At 45.4% G+C, this 20,691-nt stretch overlaps 1 pseudogene; it reads left to right on the top strand.

The window, feature by feature from the left end:
- The first annotated feature begins 18,784 nt into the window (after nt 1–18,784).
- LOC144752273 (18S ribosomal RNA) lies at nt 18,785–20,251 on the top strand (annotated as a pseudogene).
- The last annotated feature ends 440 nt before the right edge of the window (nt 20,252–20,691 follow it).

Genomic DNA, 20,691 nt, shown 5'->3' with positions numbered 1-20,691 from the left:
AAGGCATACTGGCTGTCCGTGTAAATATTTGCTGTTGTCCCTGCTGCTAAGATACACGCTCGTGTGAGGGCAATCAGTTCCGCTGCCTGTGCAGATCGTTGTGTGATGCGGGCGGTCTCAACTACGGTTCGGGCTGTGGTAACTGCATAAGCAGCTGAGGTGGTGCCATCGGGGAGTTTTATACAAGAGCCATCCACTCATAGCTCTCCGTCAGGATCTGGAAAAGCAGTGTCTCGGAGGTCAACTCTACTCCTAGTCTGTTCGTCCGTGAGGGTCACACAGTCATGTATAGGGGACACATTGGGGTCGTTCTCAGGTAGGGGCAACAAAGTGGCTGGATTCAGCGTGGTGCATCTTTTCAGTGTGATGTGTGGTGCAAGCAGAGTCAGTTCGTACCCAGTCAGTCGTGCACTAGTCAGATGCTGCGTCTTAGTCTGGTTTAGGAGGGTGTCGACCGCATGGGGCATCAACACCGTAAGGGAGTTCGAGAGCACGATCCCCTCACTCTGTCGGATAGAGATAGCAGCGGCAGCTACAGCTCAAAGGCAGGCAGGCAAAGCTCTTGCTACGGGGTCAAGAGTGGCAGAGAAGTAGGCACATGGGCGTTGCTTGGGACCAATGGACTGAGTCAGGACGGACAAAGCGCACCCCTCCCTTTCGTGAGTGTAGAGGGAGAAGGGCTTTGTGTAATCGCGGGTTCCTAGGACTGGTGCAGAACAAAGGGCGTCTCGTAGTTCTTTGAAGGAGGATTGGCATTCAGGGGTCCAAGGGAGCGGGAAGGGGACATCTTTAGCCAGCGGGGAAAGTAGTGGTTTAACAATGAGGCTGCAATTTGGCAACCACTGTCGACAGAAGGAGGTGAGGCCTACCAGGGATCGGACTTGTTTCTGTGTCTTAGGGACAGGGGTTTCTAGGATGGTCTGAATCCGATAGGGTGTAAGTTTCCTCCAGTCTTTGGACAGGAGATGGCCTAGGTAAGTGACCTGGGGTCGGCAGAATTGCAACTTCTTCTTGGAGACCTTGTGGCCATTTTCCGCGAGGAAGTGCAGGAGTTGGATGGTGGCTGTGACTGCAAGTGGAGTGGTGTCGGCCGCTAAAAGGATATCATCGACGTACTGTATCAACACCACTCCATCCGGTAACTGGACTGCATCCAGCTGTCTCTTGAGGGCCTGGCTATAGATGCTGGGGCTCTCAGTATAGCCTTGGGGTGCTCTACAAAATCTATATGAGCGGGCTTTTAAGTTGAAGCCGAAAAGGTAGCGGCTGTCTGGGTGGATGGGGATGGAGAAGAATGCGTTTTTGAGGTCGATTACAGTGAAGGTGATGGCAGTGGAAGGAATCAGAGTCAGAATGGTGGTTATGTCTGAGACTACGGGGTACTGGGGTACAACTACTTTGTTGACCTCTCGTAGGTCGATGATAAAGCGGTACGCTTTCTCATCTCCCTCACCCTGCTTCTTTACAATGGGTAGGATAGGGCTGTTGCAAACATTGCTAACTACTTCCTCTACCACTCCTGCATCTATCAGGGACTGGATGATCTTTACCAATGCCTTCTCGCCTTCGGGTGATACCCGATATTGTGGAAGTTTTGGGAGTACTGAGTCCTGTCGAACAGTTATATGCACAGGGTCAATCATCATGCGTCCTACGTCCGAGTCAGTTTTGGCCCATAGGTACAGAGGTAGAGTGTCGAGTAGGGACAAGTCAGCATCAGTGATGGAAAACATGCGTCGTGTGGGACAAGGTCTGAGCAGAGTCGGGTTGTCGTACAGGATGACTCGATCTCCGTCTTGTGAACACCTAATAGTAGCTCGGAAATGTTTCAATAAGTCAAGTCCCAGGGGTGTTAGATGAGAGCAAAAACGTTGTGTCAGTGGTATTATTTTCCAAGTCAAAGGAGATCAGTGTGGACAAGGGATTAGTGGAGGGCGTTCCATCAAAACCTATTGATGTTACATGTGAGCCAGACAAGGGTGCCCTTGGAATCAGTCGTTTAGATAACGCACTACGTGTTGCGCCAGTGCCTACCAAAAATGGAGACTTCGTACCCAGGACCTTAGCGGTGACATAAGGACCTTGCTGGTCAACATGGAGCTCGACTGGATCCCTCCCTTGCCCTTGGCAGTCCTATGCGAAGTCGTGGGCGTCGTCGCAGTCAGACTGTTGGTACTGGTTCTGTTGGGGACGGTCAAAGGTGTTCGGTCTCCCTGGTCTGTCGTTGTTGGTGTCCTTCGTGTACCCTCGTCCCTGTCCTCTATTTCTTGGCCCACCCGTTACGTCTCTTGTGTCCCTATTTTTGTTTGCTTCTTGCAAAACCGGGCACTGGGATTTCCAATGACCAAATCCTTTGCAAAACGCACACTGGTTCTCATCGATGTCTTTCCGTCCAGCGTAGGGTGCGGATGTGCGGTCTCTAGGGGGTGGATTTCTAGGAGCATTCGATTGGTAGCTTCCTTTGTACTGTTCCCTTCCTATCGTCACCCCTTGCAATTGTGCGATCATCACCCTTTCCTTTAGGTCCTTTTTCTTTTTCTCAGTCGCCCTATCGTTCTCATTCTTTTGATGCTCATAGTACTGGGCCATTTGGAGGATAGCCACAGGTTTGGAGGCCGCCCAACTACTCTCGCTAGTCTGTAGTTTCTGCGAGAATTCCTGTGACAGACCCTTGACATAATTCTGGACAAACAGATGATGTCCGGTTGCAGTGGTCATGTCCTGGCCGCTGTAATCGGAGAACACCGTCTCAAACCGGGAGAAGTATTCTGATACGTCTTCCTGGGGTTTTTGGCAGCAGGCCGTTACTATCGACCAGTCCACCTTCTTTTCTGGGATCAGGGTTTTCAATTTCGGGACGATCTTGTCTGGGAGGTCTAAAATGGATTTTAAAGGTTTCTGTCCGGGCTCTCGTTGCCTATCTATGCCACCGAGTTGTGACCAGGTATGTCCGAACAGCTCAAGGTGGTCGACTTTCCGGATTTGCTTCCACACATCAGCTGGCAGACATAGCCCGAAAAACAAATCGATGTCCGCTAGGGTCATAATCGTCGAGCCCAAGGCCGTGCCTAATTCAGTATAAAAGGCAGTGGGGTTCTTTCGTAAATCAGGCAAGGATTTTCGGAAAGTCAGGATGTCTTGCCGATCCCATGGTTGGTAGACCCAGTTATAAACTACTCTCCCTCTCGCATCTTGGTGGTTGATGTCATCATGCGTTCCCTGTCCTCTTGGGGAACCCAGTAGGGAGCGGCCTCCTTTATAGGCATCATTGTGTCCGTTTTTTCTGTTCGAGGTTCGGTCGCTACAGGAGTCGTAGCGTTAGTCTCTGGCCTTTGTTCAGTGAGGTGGCCGAAAACTTCAAGCGTGCGCGAGAAGAGGTCCGTCACATCATACTCACTTTCATCCTCAATATCAACTTTCCTATATAGAGTGTTAGGCTCTCAGGACCTTTATCTTGGTATCGATCCTCATAGGTATTGAGGGTGTGGTAACAAAATCGTACAACAAAGTGTCGTCTGTGGCTATTGGCATATGAATTGTACATATCCTTTACGTATTCTTCACTTTCCTTACGTTCCACCAGTGTCTTCACTATCTTATCGATCCCTGCTCGTTCATCTTTGCTTAATAGGTTTATTCTAGTGGGATCTTTCCTTCTAGCTTTAGGGTCATCTAGTGTTGCTGTTTGAGCTGCATTGAGTACAGGGTGTTCGGCCGGCGCAGAGGCCTTGAGGACTGAGGTCTTGGCATTATTCTTGCCTGTACTTGGGGGTTGCGGGTGTCGTACTAAGGGTTGGGAAGGGGCGTATGGAGGAGGCATGTAGATGATTGGAGGACCTAGTAATAAATCATCGTTCGCTCGTTGTTTCGAGGGTAACTCAGGGTAGAGCGTAGAGGGTGTTCTAACGGGACACTGGCCCGATATTTCGGACTCTTGCTTCTGTTTGGCTTCCTCTCTCTCCTTTATCTCTTCCTCTAACTTTTTAGCAGCTAGGTGAGCTGCTTTTCGTAGTTCTTTCTCTAGTCTAACTTCGTTTCTCTTTTTCCGTTGCTCTGCTTCCTTGCGCCACATGCCGAAACTATCAAGCATAGTAGGCGTTGCCTTATTGTTACAAAGGGCTGTTTCCAGTACGTTTATTTTATCGTCGTCAAAGGATCCTATCAGTGGCCACTGACTCTCCTGATCCTTTCTTGTATATTTATGCCATAGTTTACTATAAGCTACGGCGACTAGTCCATATTTAGTGAACATGTCCTTATTAGGGGTGCCTTCCAGTGGAGCTGGATGGTTCATCTCTAATAAGCGGTCCGGGCTGAACCAACTACCAATCAGTGGGGAGAAGATAGGCATGACAGATTACAAAGGGGGACAAAGGTCCGCACTACCTATCTTTTCACTACTTGCAAAGACTAGACAGAATATTTCTATTCTACGTTATTTGCAAACAGAGAATACCTCAAAAAGAACCAACTTCGAACAATCAATGTTCGGACAATCAATCAATCAGTGGGGAGAAAAATAGGCGCGACAGATTAAAAAGGTGGACAAAGGTCCGCGCTACCTATCCTTCACTATCTGCAAAGGAAGAGAGAATATTTCTATTCTTCCCCGTTTGCAGGCAGAGAATATCTCAAAAAGACAATCAATGAGTAATACTAGTATTTTCAAACAATCAAACAATCGTTTCGTAATTTGTCGTGTTACACGACCTTACCCGGACCGCATGGACAGTTTCTCGTCTTCCGCTTCCAGGGCCCGATCGTCCTCTATTCTCCGTAATTGCCGCGGCACTCCTGATGGTTCCCAGTCATGACCGTAGATCACTCGAGAGAGGTCTGCTCGGAACCGGTGAAGTTCGGATGATCAGCTGCCAGACGAGGGTCTATCGGGCAGGTGCACTTCCCGATCGTTGCAGTCGTTCACTCTGTTGTCGGGACCTCTCCCACTGGATCCACGTGTCGCTGATGGGCCCCACGTTTGGGACGCCAATTGTAAAAGGGTAGGCAGATTTCAACCAATAACCTTTTAGTATTGCCCGGCGTTAGTCGCCTCTCATACCACTTGAATTTATCAAATAAAGAGGCGGGCGCTGGAGACTGGAAGGCAGGAAACAGAAGAAGTTTATTCCGACGGAGCAGAACACGTCAAATCAGACAACAGGGTATCTTCTCGAGGTGCTCTAACCGCATCTCTGAGGCCTGGCCTCTTATACACAGGTTTATTGCTTTATTACATACAACACATTCTTGGCAATGCTTTGATGTACGGGAAGACATTCTCGGAATCCCCGCTCCAAGCCCGTTCCCACACATATTTACAGTAGAAGTCCCCACCCCGATCTCAGCAGGTGATGACTGTCGCGCAGCTGGACATTCCGCCGATTCCCGGAATGTTTGCGATTGATCGGATCTCAAGGGGTGGGGGCTTTGAGCAGTTCTTTACTGGAAAGGAAACAAGCTTCCGGGGACCGGTTTTTGGCATTGCAGCCGTCTCCGGCCCGGCTTGCTTGAATCCTGATGGTGCAGTGAGCAAGGGACTCATGTCTGAGCTTACCCTTCCACTCCTATAGTGGCCAAAACGTTTCAGAAAAGGGGGTGCTGATGGACAGAGCATCTGAATTAAGCAGAACACTCATACCCAGTCAAAAGATCAGGGCTTGATCCATCACCAGGTGATGGCCTGGGATCGGGCCGGACAATCAGGCACAGAGGAAGGGGATTCATCAAAGGGTGTGATCATGAAAGGGACGGAGGGAGGTGTTAGCCGGTACGGGATGTGGCTCTGAGGCAGGGTCGCGCTGAAAGGGTGGTTTTATGGCTCAGGCATGTGAGAGCGGGGGCTGTCAGTGCGCGGGGGATGCTGACGGTCGGAGAGGGAGAGAGAGAGACGCGCTGGCTATCGGCAGTGGGCAGAGAGGCCATGGCATTCAAAATGGCTGCTACTTACGCGCACATATGAGCCTGAAAAGGGACAAGATGGCGCCGATAATGTTTACGCCGCAATCTAGATTTCAACACCTATAGCTTGCTGCACTCAGGACGGGTGCCTCCATTTCATTGTATAAGCGCACACAAATCCCAAGAAAGACAGCTGAGCACTCATGCGGTCAAATTGCAATTATTTTAATAGAAGCAGACGCGTTTCGGCATTAGCCTTTCTCAATACTAGGTTGAAACTGATTAACTCTCCATGCATTCCTTTACCACGAACCACAAATATTTCTACCATGACAGGTACGTCTAATATATATGTTTTATATAGATGTATGTGTATACATACACATACATCTATATAAAATATATATATTAGACTATATGTCTATGTTTATATAGATGTATGTCTATACACATACATCTATATAAAATATATATATTAGACTTTCCTTTCATGGTAGAAATATTTGTGGTTTGTGGTAAAGGCATGCATGGTGGGACTGCGTTGTAATTGCTGTTTCCTCAGAAAACACGTACGCAGATAAAACAAGTAATATTTCACCTCCTTCTCTTTGCCTCTTCGCAAAAATCCTCATTCTCCTTGCCAGGATGACGAAAGCTGCCTTTGGGAATGATCCTGATGAATTTTGGGCGCCTTTTTTATTTTTGCACCTGGTTGCCCTCTGATCCAATTCGATGGCAATTTAGTTTCCTAAAAACCTTTTCCGATTTTTTCAAATAGGAAACCTCTATTTGCAATTTCCTATTTCGCGAATCGCAAATTGTGATTTCTGCAAGCTAGAAATCACATTTCGTACATAGGAAAGTGGCATTTTTCATTTTTTAACAGCCTGAAATTAGTACATGTGGACCAATGTCCCTGTAGACCATAAAAAGGGGGAGCACAACTATGTACAGAAGCATATAATGCTATAAAAGAAAAGCAGTTTATTTCCTGAACATTAAAACTGCTATCCGTTTGACAGTAAAAATACATTCTAATTTTATCTAAAAAATCAATACTGCCTGTATTCGATACTCAATCTGACATAGACTGGACATAAAACATAACAGAGTAGATGCACTAACCAGTCTGAATTATTCCCCCTCTAACAAAGGCCCACTCATCCAGGGAGAGTCAGTGCTAGGAATAATAATGGACTCCATTTAGATAGAACAACTTAAATTGTCTTCTTGCGGTCAAATAAAAGGCTTTGTGATTGCTCAACTCAAAGGCATTCTTTTAATTGATGTTGGGTAGAGATGAAAAGATGAGGTGTCCTAGCTGGGATTCACACATCTGACATGCACAATCCATAGAGATCTCTGCAGCAGCAGGCACTGAACACACTGACCTGTTCTACTGCCAGGGCAGCCATTTCTGTAGCCGGGCTCTCATCTGTACAAGTGGCATGGAAATGTCCTCCAAAGATAGCAAAAAAGTCAAAATGTAAGCTGTATGTTGAGCTGAAAGATATTGAATGCATTGCCAGTGGAGGATATAAAAGGCTTGTTCAGTCTCATCCAAAGCCATGAACCTGGTATGCAGTGTCCCCCAGGGTCCTTCCCTCAGCCCTGCCCTGTTCAGCATCTACATGGCTCCACTCGCCAACATCATCAGATCCCAAGGTATCACTATCATCTCCTACTCAGATGACTCCCAAATCCTCTCCCTGACGGACAAGACACGTACCACGAGATCCAACTTCACCAACTGCATGACCATTGTGGCAGAATGGAGGAGAACAAACTGCTTGAAAGTGAACTTCTGCTTTCTTCTTCAAAAATTGTTTCGGCAGGAAACCCATGATGTCTCTTCCTGTGTAGATGGAAGATGAGGAGCAAGGTTTGGTTGCCTTGCTTCTTTTTTGAAGGTGGGTTTTGTAGAATACTAGTGATGCCACTTCTTGTACGGATGGATTCTGGGAAATGCAGTGATGTTACTTTCAGTGGATACAAATGATGGGGAAAAAGTGTGCTTGTCTGGCTTCTTCCTTTAAACATGGTTTTCATGGGAAACCACTGGTGTTATTTCTTGTGAGGGTGGGTGATTGGCAATGAAGTCACACTGGCTTCATCTTTTTAAAGATGCTTTTGGATAGCGGTGGGAGATAAATTCTGCTCCACCTGCGTAGTTTGTGGAGTTTTCCCCACTCCCCGTTACGCTTGCTACGCAGGGTTCCGGCCAAACTCCGCCAACCACTGCATTGCAGAGTTATTTCTTGCACACTGCATGCCAAAGTTAAGTTGACGAGCGAGAACTTACATCCCCTTGCATGGCTTCTGTGCTCTAGAACGGAACCTGACCAGATTTACTCAGCGTGGGAGGTTGGGGGCAGTCGCGACCATTCGTGGTGCGAAAAATCTGCGTGAGCAGTGCAACATAAGGATTTCTGACTGCTCACAGAACTGCACAGAATATCACTGATTTTTTATAAATCTCTGCAGATTCTGTGGAGTGAAACTCTGTGAGTTGCGCCCACCCCTAATTTTTGTAGGGGGGTCAGTGATGTCACTTCATGTACAGTGGAATGCTGGGAAATAGAGCGATCTCACTTACTGTGGAAATGGGTGGTATGGAAGGAAGTAGGCTTGCCTGGCTTCTTCTTTTAAAGACGGTTTTGGTGGGAAACACATTTTGTAATTTCCTGTTAAGACAAATGATGATATATGCAGTCAGGTCACTTCCTGTGGGTGTGGGAAATGAAGTCTGCTTGACTGACTTCTTCTTCTAAATATGGTTTTGGTTGGAAACCATTGATGCCACTTCTCAGAAAATAGATGATGGGTAATGAAGTCCATTTGCTCGACTTCCTCTTTTAATAATGGTTTTGGCGGGAAACCAGTGTTGTCACATGTTGTGGAGATGGGTGATGTTTCTAAACGATTTCTAAACTAATGTTGCCCTGCCATTCTGTCCCAGCTATGCCAGAATTTGCCCGCCACAAATTAATACATGTGGTGTGATTTTATTAAATCATGTTTTTCTTGGTTTTTTTTGTTTTTGTCATACATTTGCACTCTTTCAGCTTAGAACAGTTTTCCTCTTGCTGGCTATATATAAAGCATCCACATGCCTCTCCATTCATTGCTGCCCTTCATATATGTTAAGATTAATTAGTTAATTAATTATCTAATCAATACATAACCATAGGTATATTTGAAAGGAGACAAGGTGATGATATGTATCCACCAATTATTTAAATAAACACGTATTGAAGAGCAGAAATCAAATGATAATTTTCATAATTATAAATGAATTGTTGGGCAGTTTTGTGTGACTTAATAGTATGTAAAACTAGACCTGGATGGAATTCAAATGAGGGGTCCTTAACCATGGCTATATAAGTGGTGCAAAATGTGCCATGACAAAGTCACTAGTGACGTTTTGTGCTTAAAATAAATAAACAAAACACGTTGTTCCCTTCACATGACTTTGTGTTCAGAGGTTCCTATCCCAGTCAAGACTACAGGAGGCCGGATACATTCCCTCTCGTGTTCCCTTCTGTCACTCAGTGAGAATGGATTACGAGAACAGGTAGTGCTCAGACAGGCCCAGGGTGAGGACCCTGTGGACCTGGTTTCTATGTCCATTTCGCAAAGTGCCTGGTAAAGGGATCTAGAGGTCTGGGTAGACCTCCCCTGCTTGACTGGGATAGGAAGCTCTGACTACCAACTACAGCCCTTCCATATGGGCAAAGGGGCCATACCCCCTTAACTTATTCTGGAGAAGCAAAGTGTCAATCAGGCTGAGCAAAGGTCAGCCTGACATTCACTCGTCTTGTTCAAGTCAGGCAGCCAGGTGCCAGACATGAGCCTAATGTGGAGGCTCCTGGCTGTCTGAGCTGAACTTTGTCAGGCTGAGGATTTCACAGCCAAGCGGATGCAACCTCCTATACATGGCAAAAGTGTCTCAAGCACCTCCTTGTAGTGACGTGGGGAAGCATCACTGATTGCCTTGGACCTGGGTGATTCAGTTAAAAGCCTTGAAGTGTCCATTGCCAAGCATCAATCAGTGGCACCTCTTCACAGAGTAGGGTGGGTTCAGCAGTTTCACTGACCCCCAACCCACTCTGTGACGAGTGAGGGACTGCTGCCTTCCCTGATTGGCTTCCCTAAAGAAAGCCAATGAGGGAAGGCAGCAGTCCCAACCCTCCTTGGACTTCTGAGGCTTTTCCCTCCAGTAGCTGCAGGGCACATATGTTTTTTTTGTTTTTTTTAATGTTTGGTGCATGCATTGATGTTTGTATAAATGTATGAATTTATTGTGAGTGAGTGTTTTGAATTGTTGTGTGTGTGTTTGTGAATGCATGGGTGTGAGTGAGTGTAAATGTGTGTGGCACACCCAGCCCTCCCTGCTAAAATTACCATCCTCCGCTGCTAACGAGGCCCTGGTCAGAGCCCTAGCCAGCCTGGGAGGTGGGGCCTGGGCTCTGTCCCATTGCCTGCCATGTCACTTGAAGCCTAGGACAGGCCTCCAGGCCCAGAGTTGCCTCTCCTGCTTTCTCAGCATAAAGAAGCACTGACTGAGCCCTGGTTCAAAGCATTGGCTGGCCGAGTGTGGAAGCCTCCAGCCACAGGATCCCTTCTCTGGCCCACTGTGTCTCAAAGGGCCCAGTACAGGGTCCCACAGGCCCAGGGAGGTTTCCCCTGCTTTTCTGGGTTCAAAAGCTCTGACTGGGCCCCAGAGGGCCATGGGGCAGATGACCTCGACCCTGGGGTCTGGTACCATGTCTGTCGTATCTCAGAGTGATGCTGACGGGGACCCGCAGGCCTGGACAGGCCTCCTCTGCTTGTCTGGGATTAGAATCTTTGACTGGGCCCTGGGTCGGAGCTCCAGCGGGCTCTGGGTTGTAAGCCCCACAACCTTAGGCTCCCTTCTCCTGCTCGCAGTGCAGTAAATTGCCTAGGGTGAGGTCCCACAGGCCCAAGGAAGCCTCCCCTGCTTGTCTGGGTGCAGGAGCTCTGATCAGGCCCAAGGTCAGAACCCAGGAAGGCCCTAGCGTGGAAGTCGCAGGCCCTGGGCTCCCTTCTCTGGCCTACCATGTCGCAATATGCCCAGAATGGGGTCACGCAGACCCCAGTAAGCATCCTCTTCTTGTCTGGCTTCAGAAGTTCTGACTGGGCCCCGGGTTAGAGCTTCGGAGGGGGACCTGTGTTGGAATCCCATGGCCTTGGGCTTCCTTCTCTGTTTTGCCATGTCACTAAGTGCTGGGGACTGGGTCCCGCAGGCTCCGGGAATCCTCCTCAGCTTGTCTGGGTTCAGAAGCTCTGACCGGGCCCATGGTCAGGACTCCAGCTGACCCTGAGTTGTAAGCCCCTGTCCTCCTTTCCCTGGCCCGCTATGTCGCAAAGTATCCAGGACAGGGTCCCAAAGGCCCATGGAGTCTTGTTTGCTTGTCTGGGCTCAGAAGCTGTCACGGGACCTGAGTCAGAGCTCCGTGAGCCCCCCCCCCCCACCTTAACAGCCCCTTGCCTGATTCCCAGCTTGGGCTCTGAGAACCTGAGCCTCAGTGTCCCTGTCCCCTCCAAGGGTGAGTGGAATTCTTTTTCAGTAGTCACGGTTGCCCTTCAAATATGGGCATCTGGCCGCGCTAAAGCCCTGACATATGAACACGTGCAATGAGTGTCTATGGTGTGTCCAGATGGCCAGGATGCCCTGGAAGTCCTGATGAGGGTTCATTTGGGTTTTAAGCCCAGACGGATTACATGAGGTTGAGTGCACTTTCTTCAATGGCCCCCTCTGTCACTCGGTGTGCATGGATTACAAGAAAAGGGGATAATCTTCCTCCGATTAGTAGGGAGAGGGTCCCTATGACCCCCTTGTTCTACACGCATTCTCACCCGGGTGCAGCCACAGCCGGGCGGGGCCTCAGGGGACCCCTTGGGTGTGAGTCTGTAGCTGCCTTCTAGCCCTGTCTGATGGGCCTTTCCTCGTAACTTTGCTTCCCAGAGAGCAGGCAGGGATGCAAAGTGGAAATACACATGCAGCGTGGTCTGCCCGAGGTAGGGGAGGGTGGTTTAGTCAGCACTGTACTGTGATTGTGATGGCTGGGCTGATCTGGAAGCTCTGATGATGGCTCATTTGACTCTTCATGCTGAGCCAAAGCTCCATGAGGTCAGAAACATTTGCTCCAAGGGGCCCGTTTCACTTGGTGTGCAAGTATTACAAGAAATGAAGGTGACCTTCCTCTGGATTATTAGGGATAAGGTATGAGGGATCAGTTATCCTCCAGTCCTGGTGCTAAGAGGGCCAGGGCTGGCCCAATCTATGGTCCCAGAGGCCTGGGTTTGTGGCTATCTTCTATCCCCGTCCAATGGTACCTTCTTCTAAGCTTTTCTGCCCAGAGAGCAGGCAAAGATGCAAGGCTGCTTGGGGCCGGTTTGGCCAGCTGATTGATTTGGCATTATTGGTCGACTTGGAGATAGACAGCTTGGCCAGCCTCAGCAGTTGTTCGAAGCAAAGAGCTTTCATCCTACCTGGACTGTCAGACACAAGGGTCTGCCTTTTCTGAAGGTCACTCAGCAAAGGCCAAGCAGCTTGGTAGCTTGTAAAGTTGTCTGACCAGAGTGAATGTGGTCTGGTGGTGCTAGTCCCAGATGGTTCCCGGTGGTCTGGGCCCCATGTGTCTGCCTGTTGCCCTTTCCCGCCCAATACATTTCTGCAGCAGCTTGAAACGGCCATTCCTTGGGGCTTCCAAGGTTGGGACAAAGAATTCCTGTGTCTTGCTCAGACTGCAACTTAGCCCGCCTCTCCCTTTTGTTGTCACTGATCAGGTTAGGCCTACTGGTGCCTGTGTGAATGCCCTGTCCCTGGGGGCAAGCAGGGGCTTCAACAGCATGCTACTGAGGGGTGTGAATGTTGGTCCAGGATGGACATGCGGCTCCTCCTCCCATCCAGCAGGTACGGCTACCTGGTTGATCCTGCTAGTATCACATGCTAGTTTCAAAGATTACGCCATGCATGTGTAAGTACACATGGCCGGTACAGTGAAACTGTGAACGGCTCATTAAATTAGTTTTGGTTTCTTTGATCGCTACATCTGTTACTTGGATAACTGTGGTAATTCTAGAGCCAATACATGTCGAAGAGTACTGACCTACCGGGATTCATGCATTTATGAGACCAAACTCTCGATAACCTTGAGCTGATTGCACATCCCGTGACGGTGAAGATAAATTCGGATGTCTGCCCTATCAACATTTGATGGTACTTTCTGTGCCTACCATGTTGACCAAGGGCAATGGGGATTCAGGGTTCGATTCCACAGTTGAAGAACTGTAATCTTCATTCTCAGGGAATACTTACTAATAAAAAAGAACTTGGCACAGAAGCTGAAAATATGAAAAGACATCTTTATTAAATTTAATAAGTGAGGCCACGTCACACAGAAGCCGTAGCAACTGAATGAGGCAGTCTGAGGAGTACAGAGAACAGTGGTCTTATATATGCTTCAGGGTTACAAATCTCAGCATAAAAGTAAGGGGCAGTCCTTGCTTTTGCAAGCATGCAAAATGCCTAACATTCCTTCTTACACAAGCCGGACAAACCCATAATAAAAAGACCACAACCCATATCATAAGCAGACCATAAAAGAAGGAACAGAAAACAGATAAGAAACAGGATAAAGGGTGTGTGTGTGCATACCAAACTCTACAATGTCCTGTGCTCTGATCCTCAATCTTGATCAGCTAAAGGGCAGGAACTGGTTTAACAAGGTCAGCTTCAGGCAACAGGGTCAGTTCACTCGGGTCAAACAGGAGTCAGCACAAACTCAAGCTAAGGTGTACGTGTCCTAAAGACTTGTTCAGCCACAGTCATAGGCCTATGTGAGGGCAACCACAAAATGGCTGCCATACACAAAATGGAACCCACGGGTTCAGAATTCACAGAACCTCAGTCCCTCCTTTTGCCCTTACATAGGCAATCACTCAGTCTGTGTCTGAATCGATATCAATATTATCCGTTATTCCCTTCACTAAGGCACTATTACTCGAGTTATCTTTCATGGAGCACAAGGGATAGACTTCGTTGGCATAAATAAACAACGTCTGATATGCCCATACAGACCCATTGTAACTAAATGACAGAACCAAAATAGGGAATACCTCTATCTGTAGTATGTGGCATAAGACCACACACCCAACAATTAGTGGTGTTCATTACTAACTGGTGTTGATGCAGAAGCTGTACAAAGGAATTATTAGTAAACTCTGACCTCCTAACCAGTTCATGTTCAGGTAAAGTATGGAAAGAATGCAAAGAAGTAGTAGTAGGAAGAGACATAGGTTGGGAGGTGGGTACAGATGTCAATTGGGTAGCAAAAGCAATCCCACCCATCAGAGAACACATCATGCTTAAAAACACTAGAAAACACGTTTTTAAGAACATATAGACAACAGGAGAAAGTAATGACCACTATTACAAACAAAATGTATCATTTTTCACAACCCTAAGCAGAAAGCAAATCCTAAAATTATCTAGTAACATTTTTATGGCTCCTATGCATTTCAGTAACTTATTATATGTTCAGGTGAAACAGTGGTGATCCTTATTAATGCTCTCAGATGAAAAGGGATACTCTTCCACAGAGAATGGACTTTATTCCGCTTTTACTAAACAGAATACTGCTTTAAAACAATGCCAGCAAAACAGCAAAAAGTAGTCTCCTAACACCCATTATATGCAATCGCACGGAAACCACTTGTGAAACCAACTATGCCCAAAGTCCGTTCAAAAGCCTCTCTGGCAGGCTTCTATTGTCCATCAAATCTTCTTTTGTTGTTTTCTTCCGCATGGGCCTCTTTGTTCAGGCCTTTCATGAAAATGGTCCTTCTCAGTATCCGTTGGAGTGCCCTCCTGGCAAACACTTGCAGCTTATTTGAAAGTCTCAATGTCTCAAGGCAGTGCACCAATATCTCTTCTCTGCGGCAGGACCTACAGATAGTGTGCTCTCCGTTCATCAAGGGCACAGATCATTTTATGCAGACCCAAGTACTATTAATTAGGAAAGAGCAACAGGCTTTCATACTCAGCAACACTTTCAGACTCCAACACTCACTTTTCAGAGGATGCTCGGGCTGCTCTTCCATTTAATCATAGGTACCACAATGTAGTGCCTTTTGCTGGTCTTGGATCCTCCGGTGCACTGCACTTCCGTTGGAGCAAAGGAAAAGGGGGTGTGTGGCCAAAACTCAGGCCAAGGGGCTCAAGGGACTGCACACTGTCAGAGGTTACCAGCACATGACAGGCGCTCTCTTTGCACTGAAATTCTGGTTCTGTGATGTCCAATGCCGTCTGATGGAGCAAGTGCGATGTTTTAAACAGTTCATTGTATAACAAGGGGACTGAAAACAGGTGGCCTGCAATCTTCAAAGGAGTAGCCATACGCCATGGGACAATTCTGCGTTGAAATACACTGTCATTCTCAAAGGCAATACAAAAACAAAGGCAGTAGGCAAAACAGTGCCTCTAGGCTCCTCAATTGGGTTTCCGTGTGAGAGCATATCCTTCACCATCTAAGGGTAGATAGCGACATGGGAATTCTATCGGAATGGATGTCCTCACACATAGTGGCATCGTCTAATGGGGTAAACACATTTTATCTCAATGATTACATATAGGTGTTCCTAAATTCCTTATCTAGAACATCTCAAAAGAAAAATTGCATAATACAGATTATCAGGGAAAACAGTCTGGTTATACAAAAGGGAATTATACATAAGATGGGGGTCCATGGTACATTACTGCAATCTGAAAGTGTGAACCTGAATAATTCACCAACAATAAAGAAATGGGCTAACTGGTGAACAGAATATGGAAAAGGGAAATGGAACTAGGACACAGCTAAAATCCTAATAACTAGGCACGATGCGCTTGGGTGATAGTCAGGCATGTGACACAATACCAAGAGTATGGGTGATACACCAGAGGTCAAAATAATACACAATTTTAAACTCTACCGCTGGCCGCTACACCATATACGGTAATCTCAGCTAATGTTCCAGTTCCTTCTCCAGGGAAAAATTAAACCTGGTTTCCTTTATGGTACAAAGCCATATACTGCTTAGAAAGCAGAACAAAACTGACTAATGTAATATAAAAATTAGGTCACCATGCACAAAAGTCACAGATCTATAATTTATCCTTACGTCCAATTCAGGATACATAATTTTAGGGCTGCCTGTTCCTTACAGGAAAGGGGGCAGTAATGTGACTGTAGGTGAAACCTTGTTTCCTGTATATCTTTTTTATTTTTGTTCAAATACCATTATAGCCAAATTTGACATGTTGTCTGTCTTGCTCACAGGATAAAAAAATATCATATCTGTGAAATTTAGCGCAAATTCACCCAGCTGTTGGACACGATACACATCGTCATGTATATCCCTTCACAACACAGGTAAACTTGTAATAGTATCATAAGCAGCAACATAAAACAAAAAACATGCAAAAAAAACGCACAAAACGGACATGTCAAGCCATCAGATATACTTGCTGTATATCAAGCACAAAAAGCATAGACAAAACAATAGCATATATAAATGAGCGGTGACGCATAACACCGTGTCAGGTTTAAAATCCTTACCCTCCTTTTTGACAGTAGATCACCAATTAGTGGATATCTGCTGTCAAATACAACTTTCAGACACACAGAACCAGCAAGAACAATTCATGATAGAACCAAATATACAAACATGAAAAACGCATGGACATTTCTTTCCAAAGGAGTTACGCAAAAACACATCTCATTTCAACCAACCAAACTCACATGTCTTGTCAGCCTTAAAATCACCCAGAGCAATCCATGGATGATCTGTGAGCAGAAGCAAAAAAAAAAAATACACAACACACATAACAAACAGACATCAATTATAACTTTTAATCAGAAGACAAAACATAATACACATTAACAGACACAAAAATAAATTTCCATTACTTAACTGTTACCATCTTGTCAGTCACCTTGCAACATGAAGTCCTTGTTACCATCTTGTCAGTCACCTTGCAACATGAAGCCCTTTTAACTTTCCAAAAGTAAAATTCTTTCACTGACACTCCATGTTAGCCTTGTGCCACAATTCGTTCTCACTTGGGCATGTAGCCTTCAAAATTTTAGTAAAGGGCTTTGTCTTATTTTTTTGTCTAAGACTTAATGCACCACTTCGTTTTCTGTCAAATAAAAGCAACTAGCAGACATTATTTTTAGAGCAGAAATACAAATGTATCAGTTCTGCAGAGCATTTAACATGATGTTGGGACTTTCAAAGAAACCCTTTTTTTTATATTTTCCATTTGGAATTAAGTTCTTTAATTTTATTGATGTTCTTATTTCGAGACCAGAAACCCCACCTTTTAGAGGCCTGCTTAGCAAGGTCATTCTGCATTCCACAGAGACAAGGCCCTAATTTAAAAGGTCACAAATGTCAACATGACAGCCTCCTTCATTGTTTACAGGAAAACTAAAGATAGCATCTTAGCGCAACTTGAGCAGCCTGTTCTCCTAGCCCACAGCTTCTGCTCATTCTGAGGCTGACAAAGGCGAAAGGCCTTCCTAATTCCTCCTAACCTGCAATAATTCACTCTATTTTGAAAAATAATTTCTCCTTTTTAGGCGCTAAAAATTATCTCTATTCCCAGATTATTAAACAACAGTTACTGTGAATAATTCACCGAACCTAATAACACACATACCAGTTTTAGAACAAATGCTTGTTGCAATGGTACTCATTTCATCAACCTTAAATGGATCTCACTGGGTCATTTAAAAGCAAACCCCAAATGGGGACAGTCTGCAAATTTGTATTACACCTAAATGTATGCATTTACTGAAGCCTAAAGCACTTTAAAGCTATAATAAATGGCAAGAATGCTTTTTTAAATGGTCTATTTTACCCAAATTCGACTTTGATGTTTGGGGCACTTAAAAATAAATATCCCATACTTGTGATACATATTAATCATCCTCAGAATGTTCTTTACAAATTACAGAGATTTTTAATCAGACATATCCCATGTAAATCTTTAGAAAAATTAGTTTTGTACGCCTATGCTAAGTGAAATTCCATATGCTAATGTTCTCATTATGCGGTATAGCACAACTTAAATTAAATGTTAATGCTAGGATGTCATAGTATGAGCATTAAGCTTCATGAATAGTAAAAAACGAATTTTGTAGCACTTATTTTTAATAATTATTTTTCATAATTAATATTTTTTTTTAATAAACCCAATTTTTTTTTATAATTCCACATATAAGAGCAAGCTGCATCCTTTGCCTATCGTTTTTAGACACATTCATTTATAAGCCCAAGCACAGACGCCTAACTTGAAACATGACAAAATGTTTGCGCCATTTTTTTCTTTCTAAAAAGGACAATTTTATTTAGCAACAGACCCAAGAATATGCTTACAAAATGTTGCTTAATAGACTGAAAACATCAAGAAAAACCACGAACAGACATTGAGCTCATTTCAGACATAAACAGAAAGGGGTCAAAACACTCAGGACACACAATACAGCGCGCTTTAGCCATGCTTCTCGTGAATAGCGCCATCGCTATGTACTTACAGAAGTTGCACTAATGGGAAACCCACATAGACATTTAAACACGCATTTAACCCACAATTCAATACTCAGGACAGAAACCAAGGACAGCCCACAGATTGTACTTAAACTAAACCATTTGTAAATACTAGTTGTAAGTCATATTTACAAGAAACGCTTCTCAATTGTGTTTCAAAAGACTGCAAAAACAGTCTAAACGACTGATGTATGTCCAAAAAGCGAAAATACACTCAATTCAATAGCTTTGACTAGCAGAACACCAAAAAAAAATCGCTCTGCATATCTTCCTTCATAACATTGCGCAGAACAAAGGATCCTTATATGTATTATGTCATAGGCCTATGTGAGGGCAACCACAAAATGGCTGCCATACACAAAATGGAACCCACGGGTTCAGATTTCACAGAACCTCAGAGTGGGAACTTGAGAAACAGCTACCACATTAAAGGAAAGCAGCATGTGTGCAAATTATCCACTCTCGACTAGGGGAGGTAGTGAATTCTCTGCAACTGTAAAGAGTACACTTTACATCCTTTAAAAAAGATCCATTGGAGGGCGAATCTGGTGCCAGGAGCCACTGTAATTCCAGCTCCAATAGTGTTTATTAAAGTTGCTGCAGTTGAAAAGCTTTGACTTGGATCTTGGGATTCAGCTGGTGGTCTGCCATGAGGCGAGCTACTGCCTGTACCAGCCCCTGCCTCTTGTGCTCCCTTTGATGCTCTTGACTGAGTGTCTTGGTAGCTGAAACATTTACTTTGAAAAAAATTAAAGTGTTCAAAGCAGGCCAGTCGTTGGATTCTTCATCTAGGAAAAATACATTAGGACTCTGGTTCTATTTTGTTGTTTTTCAGACCTGGGACCATGATTAATAGTCATGGCAGGGGTCATTCGCCACTAGATGTAAAAATTCCACGACCGGTGCAAGATGACCCAAAGTGAAAGCTTTATCCAACAATGTTTTCATTCATCGAGAATGAAAGTCAGAGTTACAAAGACAATCAGATAACATTGCAGTTCTGGCCATAAACAATGTTGACTATCAATCCAGCTGCGTTATTCACATGACCTGCTGAGCAGCTTGTTTGGGTTCTGGGGGGAGTATGGTTGCAAAGCTGAAACCTAAAGGAATTAACGGAAGTGCACCAACAGGAGTACAGCCTGGGGCTTGATTTGACTTACCCAGCACAGGCACGGAAAGGAATGAACCATTGATACCTCTTTCCCGATTTTGTGGGTGTGGGTGCTTTGACGTTCTTAATTGATGGAGCGATTTGTTTGGTTAATTCCGATAACGAACGAGACTCCTCCAGGCTAACTAGTTACGTGGCCTCCAATAGTTGGTGTTTAACTTCCTAGATGTTCAGCCACACAGGATCGAATAGTAACAGGTCTGATATGCCCTTAGATGTGGGGGGCTGCACGCATGCTACACTGGACAGATCTTCTTGTGTCTACCCTTTGCCGACAGGTGCAGGTAACCTGCTGAAACCCTTTTGTGATAGGGATTGCAATTATTTCCCATGAACGAGGAAATTCCACCAAGTGTGGGTCATATGCTTGCGTTGATTAAGTCCCTGCCCATTGTACACACCACCGAGAGGCTGCCTCTTAGTGAGTTCTTTGGATTGGCCTTGCCGGGGTTGGCAATTGCTCGGGTGGAGCAGCCGGAAGATGATCAAACTTGATTATCTAGAGGAAGTAAAAGTCATATCAAGGTTTCCATAGATTAACCTGTGGAAGGATCATTAATGGTGGAGCGGCTCGAATGACTGTCAACGACAGCCTGAACCGTTGGGCATCTCCTAGATGGAACACAAGGAACAGGGTCCGGCCCTCCCCTTTTGCGTCCTGGCTGGAGGAGCGGTCTGTGGTAGATGGGAACTAAGGTGAAGGCCACTTCCTAAACTTAAACAGCTAAGTACAAAAATATCAACAATGAACTCCAAACTACTAGCGGAGGTTGCGGAAATTTGTTAACTACGCATTAAATTGAAAACACTGAATTCATGCAAAAACTCCACCTCCGCCACATAACGGAGTTAGCTAATGCACCCACAACTCTTTGAAAAACAACTTTACCTTTACATGCTAAAAAGCATATAACTAACTCACAAAAGTGAACTTTGAAAAATATCAGACAATGAGAGACGTGATGATTTTGGTGTCTAGCAGATGCCTTGAACCCAAA

This window comes from Lissotriton helveticus, chromosome 4_2, assembly GCF_964261635.1.
Source record: "Lissotriton helveticus chromosome 4_2, aLisHel1.1, whole genome shotgun sequence".
Lineage (NCBI taxonomy): Eukaryota > Metazoa > Chordata > Amphibia > Caudata > Salamandridae > Lissotriton > Lissotriton helveticus.
Note: the sequence above shows the minus strand (reverse complement) of the source record. Positions and strands in the feature narration are given on the sequence as shown.